This window comes from Corticium candelabrum, chromosome 1, assembly GCF_963422355.1.
Source record: "Corticium candelabrum chromosome 1, ooCorCand1.1, whole genome shotgun sequence".
NCBI classification, from domain to species: Eukaryota; Metazoa; Porifera; class Homoscleromorpha; order Homosclerophorida; family Plakinidae; genus Corticium; species Corticium candelabrum.
The window spans coordinates 1,103,796-1,116,295 of NC_085085.1; the positions used below are offsets into that span (position 1 = coordinate 1,103,796).

Here is a 12,500-nt window from a genome sequence, read left to right on the forward strand (position 1 = left end):
CTCTAGTGTTGCATCGTTGTAATATTATTGAGAATTTTGTTCTTCAAAACCTCTAAAGTTAGCTTCATTTGTATAGCCTTCAATGTCCATTGATCTTCTGGCTAGTTTGTTTATATAGTTGGTAGCTTCTGATCCCCATGTTCCAAAATGTTCAAATACCAGAGAAGTGAAATTGAGGCTTGATGTATTGCCAGCAAGTTGTTGTTTTTATATTTGATCATCTTCCTTTCCTCCCTTCTTGCTGCAGCAAAACCTTCCTCTAAAGCTGTCTGTCTGTCTGTCTGTCTGTCTGTCTGTCTGTCTGTCTGTCTGTCTGTCTGTCTGTCTGTCTGTCTGTCTGTCTGTCTGTCTATCAATAATCATTTATTTCTTACAATCACACTATCATACATCACAGCAGAAACTACTCGGCTAAAGCTAAATGCTTTATAGTGTTCATAGATAAGTGTATACATATATTCTGAGGCAAAAGAGACAACTAAAAGTACACTAATGATAAAAGAATTGAGTGCTGAGTGACTCGGGAATCTGACACCCACCACACAACACATTCAATTTCTTCTGAATGACTCGTGCGTTGCACTTTTGCAGCTGCACTGAAAATCGTTTACGCCAGAAGTCCACAAATTCCGGTGCGTTTGGCTGACCAACTTCGTCTGATGAGAAAGCTGCTAGCTTTCGCAAGAAGTTCCTGGCCTCTTCTCCCCATGCACCGAAATGTTCGAATACCAAGGGGATGGCTTTGAGAACTGAAGTCCCAGGGAGCTTTTGTTGGCTGTATTTTGCCGCCTTCCTATTCTCACGTTGTTTAGCAGCGACGCCTGTTCTATCAGCAGAGCTTGGAAATGCATCCGCACTCCAAGGGTGGGCTAGAGAGATGTCGAGGTCGAGGTTGGAAGCTGATTCAGAATCGAACATGACAATGTCAGGCCTGCAATCTGAAGTGACATATCTGTTCCTTGGCTCCCGTCGATGGTGGATTTGGAGGCTCCTAAGGCACTCAGACCACACCCCAGCAATTGATTCGTGAGACCAAATAGGGCCTCCACCGGTCTTGCATGTGAGTAGGTGGTATCCGCTGTCATCCAGTGGTGCACTGCAGTTGCATGCCTCTGACCAATGTGACAGAGAGATGGGCAATCCAAGCCTCACAAGCGACGCCAAGCGAAAATCGCAGGGTTTGAATGCGAAACCTTGTGATGCAGGGATTGCATTTAGCCATGCTCCAGCTCCTTTTCCCTGTAGGGAATATAACCTAGAGGCATCTCTAGCCGTAGCAGAGTTATTTAATGAAAGTTGTACTTGGTCTGCAAAGAACTGATTTGAAAGTCTGCTTTGAAGTTTCTTAGGATTTGCCAGATAGTCAGACAGAAGCTTGTCAGGAGGTATGGACTTAGCAAGAGCATCACCAACTGAACCAAATTGATGGTCAACCACGTTGTCAACCATGGGTATTACAGCAGGAAAACGAAGTGGGAGCTCAGCAAGTGAGTGTATCCATGAAGCCACGTAACCGAGTTTGAAGGTGGACGACAGGGATGACATACCAAATCCACCCAGACGTACTGGCAGTGATATTTGCTCCCATGGAAGAACCAACTCCGGGAAGCCTAGTACTTGTGAAAATGTTGCGCGCGTCATAGAGTCGTGGATAGAAGCAGCTTTCCTAATATTATTCGGATGTACAGTCCGGGCCAGATGGTCTAGCTTCGGCACGTGACAATGACGAAGGAGCAGGAGAGCACTTTGAGGGTCATTTAATTTTGGAAGATAGTCACACAAAGAAGACCCTGACTGAGCGATCTGAGAGCAAGAAGACTCCACAAAAGCAGTAGAACCGATGGGAGTTCCGAGGAACATTGAGCCCTCAGATGTTACTTGAACGTAAGTATTAGGGGTATTGATGGTACCTGAAGGACTGAAGATCTCGCATTTGGAGTCTGAGACGGATAAACTGCCAGAAAGGAACATATCCTTTAGATTCTGGAAAGCTTCCAAGGTTTTGTCCGGATGACCCAATAGAAACACGTCGTCAAGGTAAGCTAGGACATGAATTTCTTGAAATCTTTCCTGGAGATCCCTCAGAATTGGATGAATTGCTGTGGCAAACAAGGCTGGACCAAGAGGGTCCCCTTGGTGGATGCCTTCTTCCGATGATATAGCGACTGCTGTACCACCCTCCATGAAGACTAGTGAGTTGAATCCACCATACATCTGTGATGCGTAATTGTATAGCTCAGGGAAGGACTGGCGTAGCTCGTTGAGCAGGTGATGTCTATTGATAGAGTTGAATGCATTCTTTACATCGGACTTCAGCACAATCCAATCAGGGTTGTGTTCCAGCATCAGCTCAATATGGTGAATAATTAACTCTGAACCATTCTCTGTGGAAACTCCATGCTGGATAGGGCAGAAGAAGCTGGCAAAACTGTTTTTCATTTGCACACAGATGGCTCTCGAGGTTACTCGGCGAATGCATTCTCCGATAGCAATGGGTCTCACATCGCCATTTGGCTTAGGGATAGCAATTAACCGGGAAGAAGACAACAGCTTGGTAGCTATTTCAGGAAGTATCCCATGAGCGATGGCAGTGCAGGCAGAGAAGAGGCAATCAGCAGTGAAATCATTTTCAATTAGCACTTTCAAATGCTCAAAGCGCCAACCTGACGGGCCTGTTCCAGATCCACGCGGTGATCGTCTGATAACATCAAAGAGAATAGATCTAGTTAAATTGATGGACTCGTGGTGAGGTGTAGCCTCCCTTATTATTGTTGTTGATCTCCTTGGATGTTTTAGTGCCAATTTTGCGGTTGTCTCCGCTGACGATTCAGCCAATCCGATGCTAGTGAGGACCTTAGACGCACGTGACAACTCACCACATCTCACTAATCTTAGTGCCGCTGCTATCCTGGCTTCCTCATTTCCATACGAAGCTCGTTTGGTCGGCAAGCCTTGCAGTTTGACAAGGTCCTCCCATTGCCAGCTCAAAAATTTCTCATACGCTAACTTTACATCTCGAAGGCCGTTCTTGCCACCTCTCACCATAGGTCGGAGAAGCATGCGAGGGATGAGAAAGAGAAGCTTCCATGCCGAAACGTCATCTGGGTTATCTTGGATTTTCTTTAGGGCAATAGCACAACAGTCCTGGAAACGAGCCTTGACAGAGGAATTGATCGTTTGGACAACGCGAGGGGGCGTGGCTTCTAAGATTGACTGCACTGGGAGGTCCCGAATGAAACGCCAAGCGGTAGATTCCGGGTTGAGTGCACTGACACTACTCGTAGGTTGAGAAAGATCTTTAGGCTCAGATACCATAGTTGGCACGACTGTGGAGGATGCATTCCTCAACGAAGGTGACGGTGGTGATGCATTCCTCAACGAAGGTGACGGTGGTGATGGCGCACTTGTGTCTGCTGGTGCGGATGACCGTTGGCCACTTACGGGAAAACTCTGCCGCTTCCTACATTGAGACATGTGTTGCCCAAGCTTTAGAAACCATTTGGAGCAGTGGGGGCAACGCTGTAAGCTATGACGAGAGATGAAGTCGCCTGGTAGAAGATTTGGGTCATGAGCGTGACGAGTATGACCGAGAACTCTCTGAAGAGTGCCAGAAACATGACAAGACTCATAGGGACAGCTCTCTAGCTGAGACATATCAAAAGATAGAAAGAGGGAAAGCGTTGGGCTGACAGTCAGGAAAGTTCAGCCGCCACCATCAATATCCGGGTCTGTCTGTCTGTCTGTCTGTCTGTCTGTCTGTCTGTCTGCCTGTCTGTCTGTCTTAATACATATATTTTATACATTGAAACTATTACACTCACACTAAACTGTAAAACAAACAAGCAAGCCCGCAGGCCCTACGCTAAAAATAACTGCTAACGCCTAAACAACTGAAACAAGTAAGACTCAAATTACATGAGTTACACTGAGCAAGTCTCAAAAGTTTTCTAGTATTATTATAAATTACTCTTGCATTACACCGTTGCAACGGAAATACAGCGCCACCAGTATACAATGAAGTCAGTGCTGGTGTTCTGTCCATCTTCGTTGTCTGTCTGTCTGTCAGTCTGTCTGTCTGTCTGTCTTTCTGTCTGTCTTAAACGGGTTTGTTTCAACGAGATGCTGGACAGTTTTAAAGAGAGTTTGGTAAGCAGACTATCCAGGTCACTTCCCCGCCATCCAAGTCTGAGATCGAGCAGTATTAGGGTGTTATCCTAGAAACTGAGATACATCACAATGAGTCTGCCTTCTGGCTGAGACGTCAAACCGATGGCGAGACGCACTGGAGAGATGAGTAGCAGTGGTTACTTAACTCAGACAATGAGGTCACATTGTGTCTCAAAAGGATGGAGAAATGGAAGTCTTCTGGTCCAGACAAGGTTTATGGTTTCTGGGTCAAGCGTAACACGTGTCTTCACACTGATCTGACTCGTAACTACAACCTGCTGGTTCAGAATCCAGACTTTGTACCCGACTGGCTGTCTCAAGGAACAACCACTCTGATTCCTAAGAATGACAAGACTAACCAGGCCAAAAATTACCGGCCCATCACGTCTCTGTTTGTCTTCTATAAAACCCTCACCTCAGTCTTTAGGCAGAGGATTGCAGGGCATTTGGTTCAAAGAAACCTCATGACTCCTGAGCAGAAGGGTTGTCGACAGAATCTTTGCTACAAAGAATCAGCTGTTGATCAACAAGCTGCTTACCGAAGACTGTAAGACCAGGCACAAGAGCTTGAGCATGGCTTGGGTGGACTACCAGAAAGCCTATGACAGCGTGCCACACAGTTGGTTGCTCCAATGCCTTCAGATGCATCAGATCATTCCAGTCTTGTGCAGGTTCCTGTCACGTGTGATGAAGAGATGGAGGACATCGATGGTGCTTTCTTGCGTGAACAGTACGATCAAGAATCACTTTGTCCACTTCTCTTCTATAAGGGGCTCTGAATCCTCTAAGTAAGGAGTTGAACAGAACTGGTTACGGCTACCGGATGACCACTGGGCATGGTGAGACTGCCAAACGTCAGCTCTTCACAGTCATCTACTTTACATGGAGAATCTGAAGCCGTATGGCAGAAACTCAATGGCAGGCTATCTGGACACAATTCTGGAATGACGGTAGGAAAAACGGACACCATCAACTGTCTGGAACTGGGTCAAGTCTACAAGTACTTGGGTGTAGATGAGAGTAACGGTATTCAGCACAGCATGATGCGAAAGAGACTCCGTCGTGAGTACTTCCGCAGAGTGAAGGTGATTCTCCGGACAGAATTGTATGGTCGGAACAAGATTCTAGCCATCAATGAGTTTGCACTACCGGTCCTCACTTACAGTTTTGGCGTCATTCATTAAGAGTGCACGGACCTGCAGCAGCTCGATCGACGAACCAGAAAGCTTGTCTCTATGCGCGGTGTCCACCATCCTTCTTCAGACGTGACCGACTGTACGCTCCTTGCAGTGATGGGGTAGGGCGTTACAACAGATTGAGTCGACATATCAATCTTGTATTGTGAGGCTGAACTGTTACCTTGCTGACAGCTCTGATCCATTTATACAGATGATACGGAAGTGAGACTCCGGAAAATCTTCACACTCGATCAGGCGCATGGCTTGTCGCTTTACTGCACAGCTGCAGAGGAGTCTTGCTTCGGACGACAAGTCTCAGAGCTTACACAGGAATGCATTCATCTCGGTTGAAGGTGGCTTCGAGCAAGCGCTTGAAACAGATGCGAGACATTACCGTACGTGTTGCAGTTCTCTTCGTGTGCGGTCCTAGTGTGAAAAGGTTATTTATGCACGGGCAGTATCGCCCTCTCACTGAGCAACCGCCTGTGGACATGAAAGAGATCTACGGATGGCTAAAGACAGCGAATCTTTCTGCTGCGACTGAGGGACTGGTTGTGGCTGCTCAAGACCAAGCTCTTTAGACTCGGTACTATGAGCGCAAGATTCTACATCGTGGTGTCAGTCGTACTTGCCGCATGTGCGATGTAGGCCTGGAAACAGTCGACTAAATTGTGGCAGACAGAAGTGCTTTGGCACCGATGGGCTACACTGATCGACACAATCAGGTGGCCTCCATCATTCACTGGGATGTTTGTCACCATTTTGGAGAGCAGATGATACCGGCATCACCCTGACAGGCTTGTGGAGACGGATGACATTACTATGTGCATGGGATACCGCCATCCCCACTGCCAAGAAGATCAAAGCCAATCGTCCAGACATCTGTCTCAGAAATAAGAAGACTAACTCTTGTCTCCTTATTGATATCAGTTGTCCTGCTGATGGCAACATTGGCGAGAAACATGCTGAGATGTTGAAGAAGTACAACGACTTGCGAGTGGAGATAAGCCGCATGTGGCATTGTCGAACACTGGTGGTTCCGGTGGTCTTGGGAGCTTTGAGCACAGTGCACGCAGGTATTGCACGGTGGCTGGACATTATTCCAGGTCATCACAAACTGCAGCACTTACAGAAAACAGTGCTTCTGGGATCTACTCGGATCCTTCGTAAAGTCATGTCTTCTTTCCAGACAGCCGTGATGGTCTAAGTACTCCTGAAGCAGGGTTTGCTTCCGGTACTTGTAACAGACTTTACATAATCAATTTGACAAAGTATTAGCCAGTTATATGCATGCATTTGTGGGTTTATAATGCTAACATACTAACTATTAAGTTTGTCACGTTTCTCTGTCATTCTGTATGTTTGTCAGTCTATCTGTCTGTCTGTCTGTCTGCCTGCCTGCCTGCCTGTCTATCTATCTGTCTGTGTCTCTGTATGTACTTCTTCTCTGCCTGTAACAGTAAATGCATTATGTGTGTGGGTTACTTATATTACAAATTATATTACAACAAACCTTGCGAACAGAAGATTTCTCACAAATGCGATTACTTTGTTTCTGTCTGGTCTCAAGTAGAACTGCCCATTTGGCTTGTTTTGAATTAGTTTTCTCAAATATTCTCCACCTAATCTCTTTAACAACCTCTGCTGCTGAATCTCCAAATTGGTAATACACTTGTACTTGCTTCAGTTAAAGTTGTTGCCAGATGATGATCATTTTTACAATATTTGTAACATCTGGGTTGTCACTCTCTTCTGTCTTCACTCATCGTCATGGTTTGTGCTTCAACAAGAAATGGGGGGATTACTTCACGATGCTACTTCGATGCTACGGGACACGCCCATTTCATGGATACGGCTACTTTTATTGGCTTGTAATTGACTGATACGGTAGAATCAATGGCAGATCCAGACTGGAAAAAGGGTAATGTGTATATATATACTTAGCTAAACAGCTTTGGTTCTCACATACATTTACAGTCAACAATTTTTTATGACCACGCCTGTAATGCAATCAGTTGTATTATAGCCTCTAGCCATGCATGTAGTCTCCAGCAGCCCCTCCCCCTTTTGACATCCGTTGGCGCACGGGACTTCAGACAACCACTCAGTTACACATGAATAACACAATGTGTCTACTCATAATTCTATATCACTGTATACAGTTCGTTAACCAAGTTTTTGATCACAACAAAAACGCTGAATGTAAAAGACTCATTTGTCTAGACACGCCTATTGCTACAAACATTGAAAAGAATTACATCCCGCTGCACCCACAACGATTGCATGCAAATATGACTGCCAGCAAAGTCCACACATCAATTCAAACCATCTACTTCTTCAGCTTCAATTGCTTGCATTTGCTCTGTTGTCCACATACGACCGTAAAGCGGTTTTGATCTTCTTCAGCTCAAACTCTGCACTGTGGGCTGCGTCATACAACACGTCTGAATCCGTTCTAATGCGTTCCAATGCAGCGAGAAGATCGTTGATGCCTCTACCTGCTCTGGCCTGCTTCAAGGACATGTCGGCAATATCTATTGATCGCAAAACTCTATCAAAACAAGTCTTTAACTCCATCACTTTTGCAAGCAAAGAACTAGCTGACGTCGACAGATCATCCAAAATCTGAGCAGACCTAGCCAAGCGTTCTGATGTTTCTTTTGTTCTTGTTGCAATACCAACTGCTCCTGCAACTGCTGCAATCAGACCGACTACCGGTAGAGATATCATGGCAACGCTGCCGCCTATCACAAGACCGCCAACCGGAGGGTACACCAAGTGTTTGTTTTAGCCTTCTCGGTGTTTGTCTTCACTTACTTCGCTGGACTATACGATTGTGTTTTTTCTTGCGCGCCCCCTTTCTGGAAGAGTCGCGGCATTTCGTTACTTGTGGAACGTGTCTTTTCAGTGTCGACATAGAAAACTTATATTCTTCGAAATTATTGTCTTGCACTTCCCTCTTCATTTGCTCAATTCTGTCAACTGACGACTCTATCGGCAAGCTGTCCAAGTGCAGACGCAAAGTTTATTGCCGATTCTGCGGAAGCAAATACATGATTGAAAGAGATTCTTTCGAGCCTAGTGCCTTCAGCAGCAACGTCCGAATTCAATCTCTGATCGACAAACTCTTCCAACCATGTTTCTCTCTCAAGGAGGAATTGAACTACTTGCATAAAAAGGTGCTACTTCTTCTACAAAGTTCCTGACTCGTTCCACATATGAATATTTTGCCATGGTTCTGTTTGATTATTTCTAACTCGCTGTTAGCTTTCACCAGAAACCTGAAGAACCATAGGCAGTTCAGGACTGTAAATAGTATAAACACGTATAGTTAGAATGTTCAGACCATTCAATACGTGTTGTGAAATGATTTATAGGCCAACAAAAATTTACTGTGATTGTCCCTCGATGTATTGTATAAACATGCGCGCAAAGCGCGAATTTGGACAATCCATGGATTGCCTGTACAAACCATGACTCGTCAATACAAACCATGCATACATAACCCCAACCCCAACTCCAACCCTTTAGGTTCTCTAACGGTTAAACCGCAGATATAACTACTCGGAAAAACTCTAGACAGCCACGGTTTGTCCATATCCATGCAGTACTCTGAGCAATCCTTTCTTTGCTGCATCTAGCTAGCAACACAAAAAGACAGATCAAGACTTCGTAGTTCCACTCGAAGACTCGAAGACTCGAAGATCCAGCCGGTCTAATAGATATCACTCGCATCTCTAAATCAGAATGCTGCTCAATGTTTGTGACAAACTTTGTTTATCCACGATACAGGGATGCGCGTGTCGCCGTTGCATGCATAATAATGTAATTTCTCTCTGACGCAACTGCCTTAGGCTTATCTAGTGTTGACACGTGCCATCCTACAACAACAGATCAACTGTTTCCCAGTTCATAGTCAAGTTCTCTGTACAGTAAACGGCTCTGTCGACGCGAATCATGATTGCGCTTCACCATGCATGCGTTAATTGCATGAGTGCATGTCACTATAGTGCATGGATGTGCGGCAATCAACTCATTCAGTGTGTAGAACGACTCCTTGAACGACTAGATACTTTCAATTACAGTCTTTGCTTGTCATCGACGTTTGACTAGATCTACACTTTCGTCTTACGGGTAAACGACCGTCTGGATCCCCTAGCTTAGAATGTTCCCGTCCATAGATATAAACCATGGGTATATCGTCGCACACATGAACAGAGTAGCCAATGTATGTTCACGTATACAGTTGCGATAACGTTTCTTTGATGTGTGCAAATGCTTTACCCAAGGCTATAATAGCGTTCAGAAACGCAGAAAAGTTTGAGTGTCCCTAGCTAACTTTTCAGTAGACATCTATGGTCTAGGCCTGCACTCTAGCTAGAACATTCAAGAAGTTGGACGAGGCATATGCACGATAATCTTTTCTCACCTTGTGAGTCCTGCGATGTGGCAGCTCCTAATTGCAAGACGAACGAGCCAACAATGATAGCAGTGTGCAGTGAATCACGTGCTAAATGTTACGTCTTTGCAAATGACGTAATAGCACTACAGTACGTGTTGTGTTCGTTTAACTGCTAGACCGTCTTCCCTACTCTCTCCTTGAGCCTCACACTTTAATAAAACCTCGTACTATCTCTACATTATACGTAAGCGTTTCTAGTCTATTCAGGTATACCTTGATTATCCCTCCCCGTGATTGTAGGGAAGCCAAATTTGCATACGAAAAAAACAAGTAAACAACGTCAAGTGAGTTGCAGCACGAACAACAAAGAAATGCCTGCACCGCACTACGCAAACCTTCCACGGACGAGATTAAGTTCGAAATGCACTTTTTTGCTCGCACAAGAGCCATGCAGACACACATTAAACCTAGAGTTAGATACAACAAATAGCTAAAAACGAGCCTGCGTACCCAGTGATAAAAAACTAGAACTGACTTATAGTACATGTAGAAGTTGGATATTCTTCTTACCTTGATAGTTTGGTGCAGAAACAGTACACTGGTTAAACGGACGAGCTGCGACTGGTGTGCCAACCAGAATCTAATTGTTGACTTCGTGTAATCGTGAGCAGATACTTATCTAGGAATGTTGTCCGGAAATCCCCAAAACCCCAAAAGCACAGAAAGGGATTACAGTCCCTAAACCTGCTTTAGATATGCGCAATCATTTCGTTGATTGTTGCAATAAATTTGAAGAGTCAGTTGTCGTTAACAAACAAGGAATGTCGGTTTAGTGTGGCTACCCTCGACACAGTAAAGTCACACACACACACACACACACACACACACACACACACACACACACACACACACACACACACACACACACACACACACACACACACACACACACACACACACACACACACGCTCATAAGGTCAACTTTATCATGCATGGTGACATGACATGTATTCTGCGTATTCAGTTTCTAAAGTTTTAATACCAAATCTTGTAATCTTGTCTTTATACTCAATTTCCTATAGTACATAGTAGCAGTGCTGCAGCTACCTCTGCACTCATACTCAACACAAATTGACATCAAGCACCAACAGATTAAATCATACTCAAATCAGCTAACTATAACAAAGTAATATTTGTTTGTGTCACATCCATACTAAAATCTACACCCAGCTTTAGGTAGTTCGCTTGAAATGCAAATTTTTTAATACAAAAAAGTAGAAACCCTTGCACAACAAATATACAGTATTGTTAATATCAACATTCATCCACACCCAAGTGTCACTTGTCATCACCTGAGCAATGCGTCTTCAGTCCTCTTGTGTCCTTGTGTGACATGTTGAAACACAAAATGTGCATTTGCCTTGACTAGTAAGAATCTTTACACACAAAGTGTGATAAAAGCACCAACACTACAAGATAGATTCGTGATAGTCTAACTGTGCAATCATTTCCAATAGGAAGGAGTGTCGATTTCTTTTTGAACTCTCCGATATCTTGCTGTTCTTTCTCTTGGTCTGCTTCTTCACTTCTAAAAAATTAAAACACAAAATGTTAAAAAGCATGTAAAAGTAGTTTGTCGTAGAATCGGATTAAAAGCATTCAAGGCAATTCTATAAATGTAGAAACCCAAATATAATTGCAGTTTTGTGTATGCAGTTCTTTGCCTCCGTGTTTCTCTACATTTACTTCAACTACAACTAGCAGCAATTAACAGAAATAGTGAAAACCAACCATTTTTACATGTTGTCTATATTAATGTACCTTGTTCAGCTGCTGATTCACCAGACAGGCACAGATCAACATGACTGTTCACTGATGCAAGATCGAAGACCGGAAAATCTTGAGGCTTCGAGCAAACAGGACAGACAAAGCAAGATGTCTGAAACAAAATACTATTAGCAAAAAGCAATATTGCATGTAATCAGAAGTTCCACAATAAAAATTTGTTTAGTCAACTTCTACATTCAAATTAGATATTATGGTTAAAATATTACATGTAATACATACAGATATCTAAGTGTACTGCACAACACACCTCATCTTTTCTTCTGTTCATCACATTCCTGCTTATGTCTAATCAAACATGTAATGGTCTTCTGACCCTTCTCAAGATGTTCAAAGTTAGACATCCTCACATCTGACAATTTGCAATACTGGTGATAACTCATATTAATGCTTCAATGGTACAGTCATCTCACCCACCAGTCGTAATCTCAGTGGTTTGGAATGACAAGATTTTATTTCTGTCCTAAGAGATGAAACTGCAGCCTCAAATATTTCTTCAGGATCGTTGATGGCTTTAGGCAGAGAGGCAGCTCTTTGACGAACTTCAAATGAAACAAATTTCAGTTTTATGGTAACTGTGTGAGCCTAGCACAACAGCAATCACTGAGAAACCAAAGTGTGTGTGTGTGTGTGTGTGTGTGTGTGTGTGTGTGTGTGTGTGTGTGTGTGTGTGTGTGTGTGTGTGTGTGTGTGTGTGTGTGTGTGTGTGTGTGTGTCAATGCCAAGAAAAAAGATCTAAAAGAATCAAGCCTATCCAATGATGCGTGGTACACCAAGGGCAACATCATGGACAGAATGGAGACACACAACAGTTTACTGCAGACAATGCTTAGCTACTTTGTCCCCTTATTATTAAGGGGTAGCATGGCCGGTTACAGCAGCAATGGATAGTAATAGTAGTACTAGT

At 44.0% G+C, this 12,500-nt stretch overlaps 1 long non-coding RNA gene across 1 annotated transcript; it reads right to left on the reverse strand.

The window, feature by feature from the left end:
* Window positions 1-7,436: 7,436 nt before the first annotated feature.
* LOC134191454 (uncharacterized) lies at window positions 7,437-9,929 on the reverse strand. Its single transcript, XR_009971794.1, has 2 exons — window positions 9,775-9,929; window positions 7,437-8,626 (listed from the first exon to the last, which is right to left on the reverse strand). It is a non-coding gene; the product is annotated as an uncharacterized LOC134191454 (long non-coding RNA).
* Between the last annotated feature and the right edge of the window lie 2,571 nt (window positions 9,930-12,500).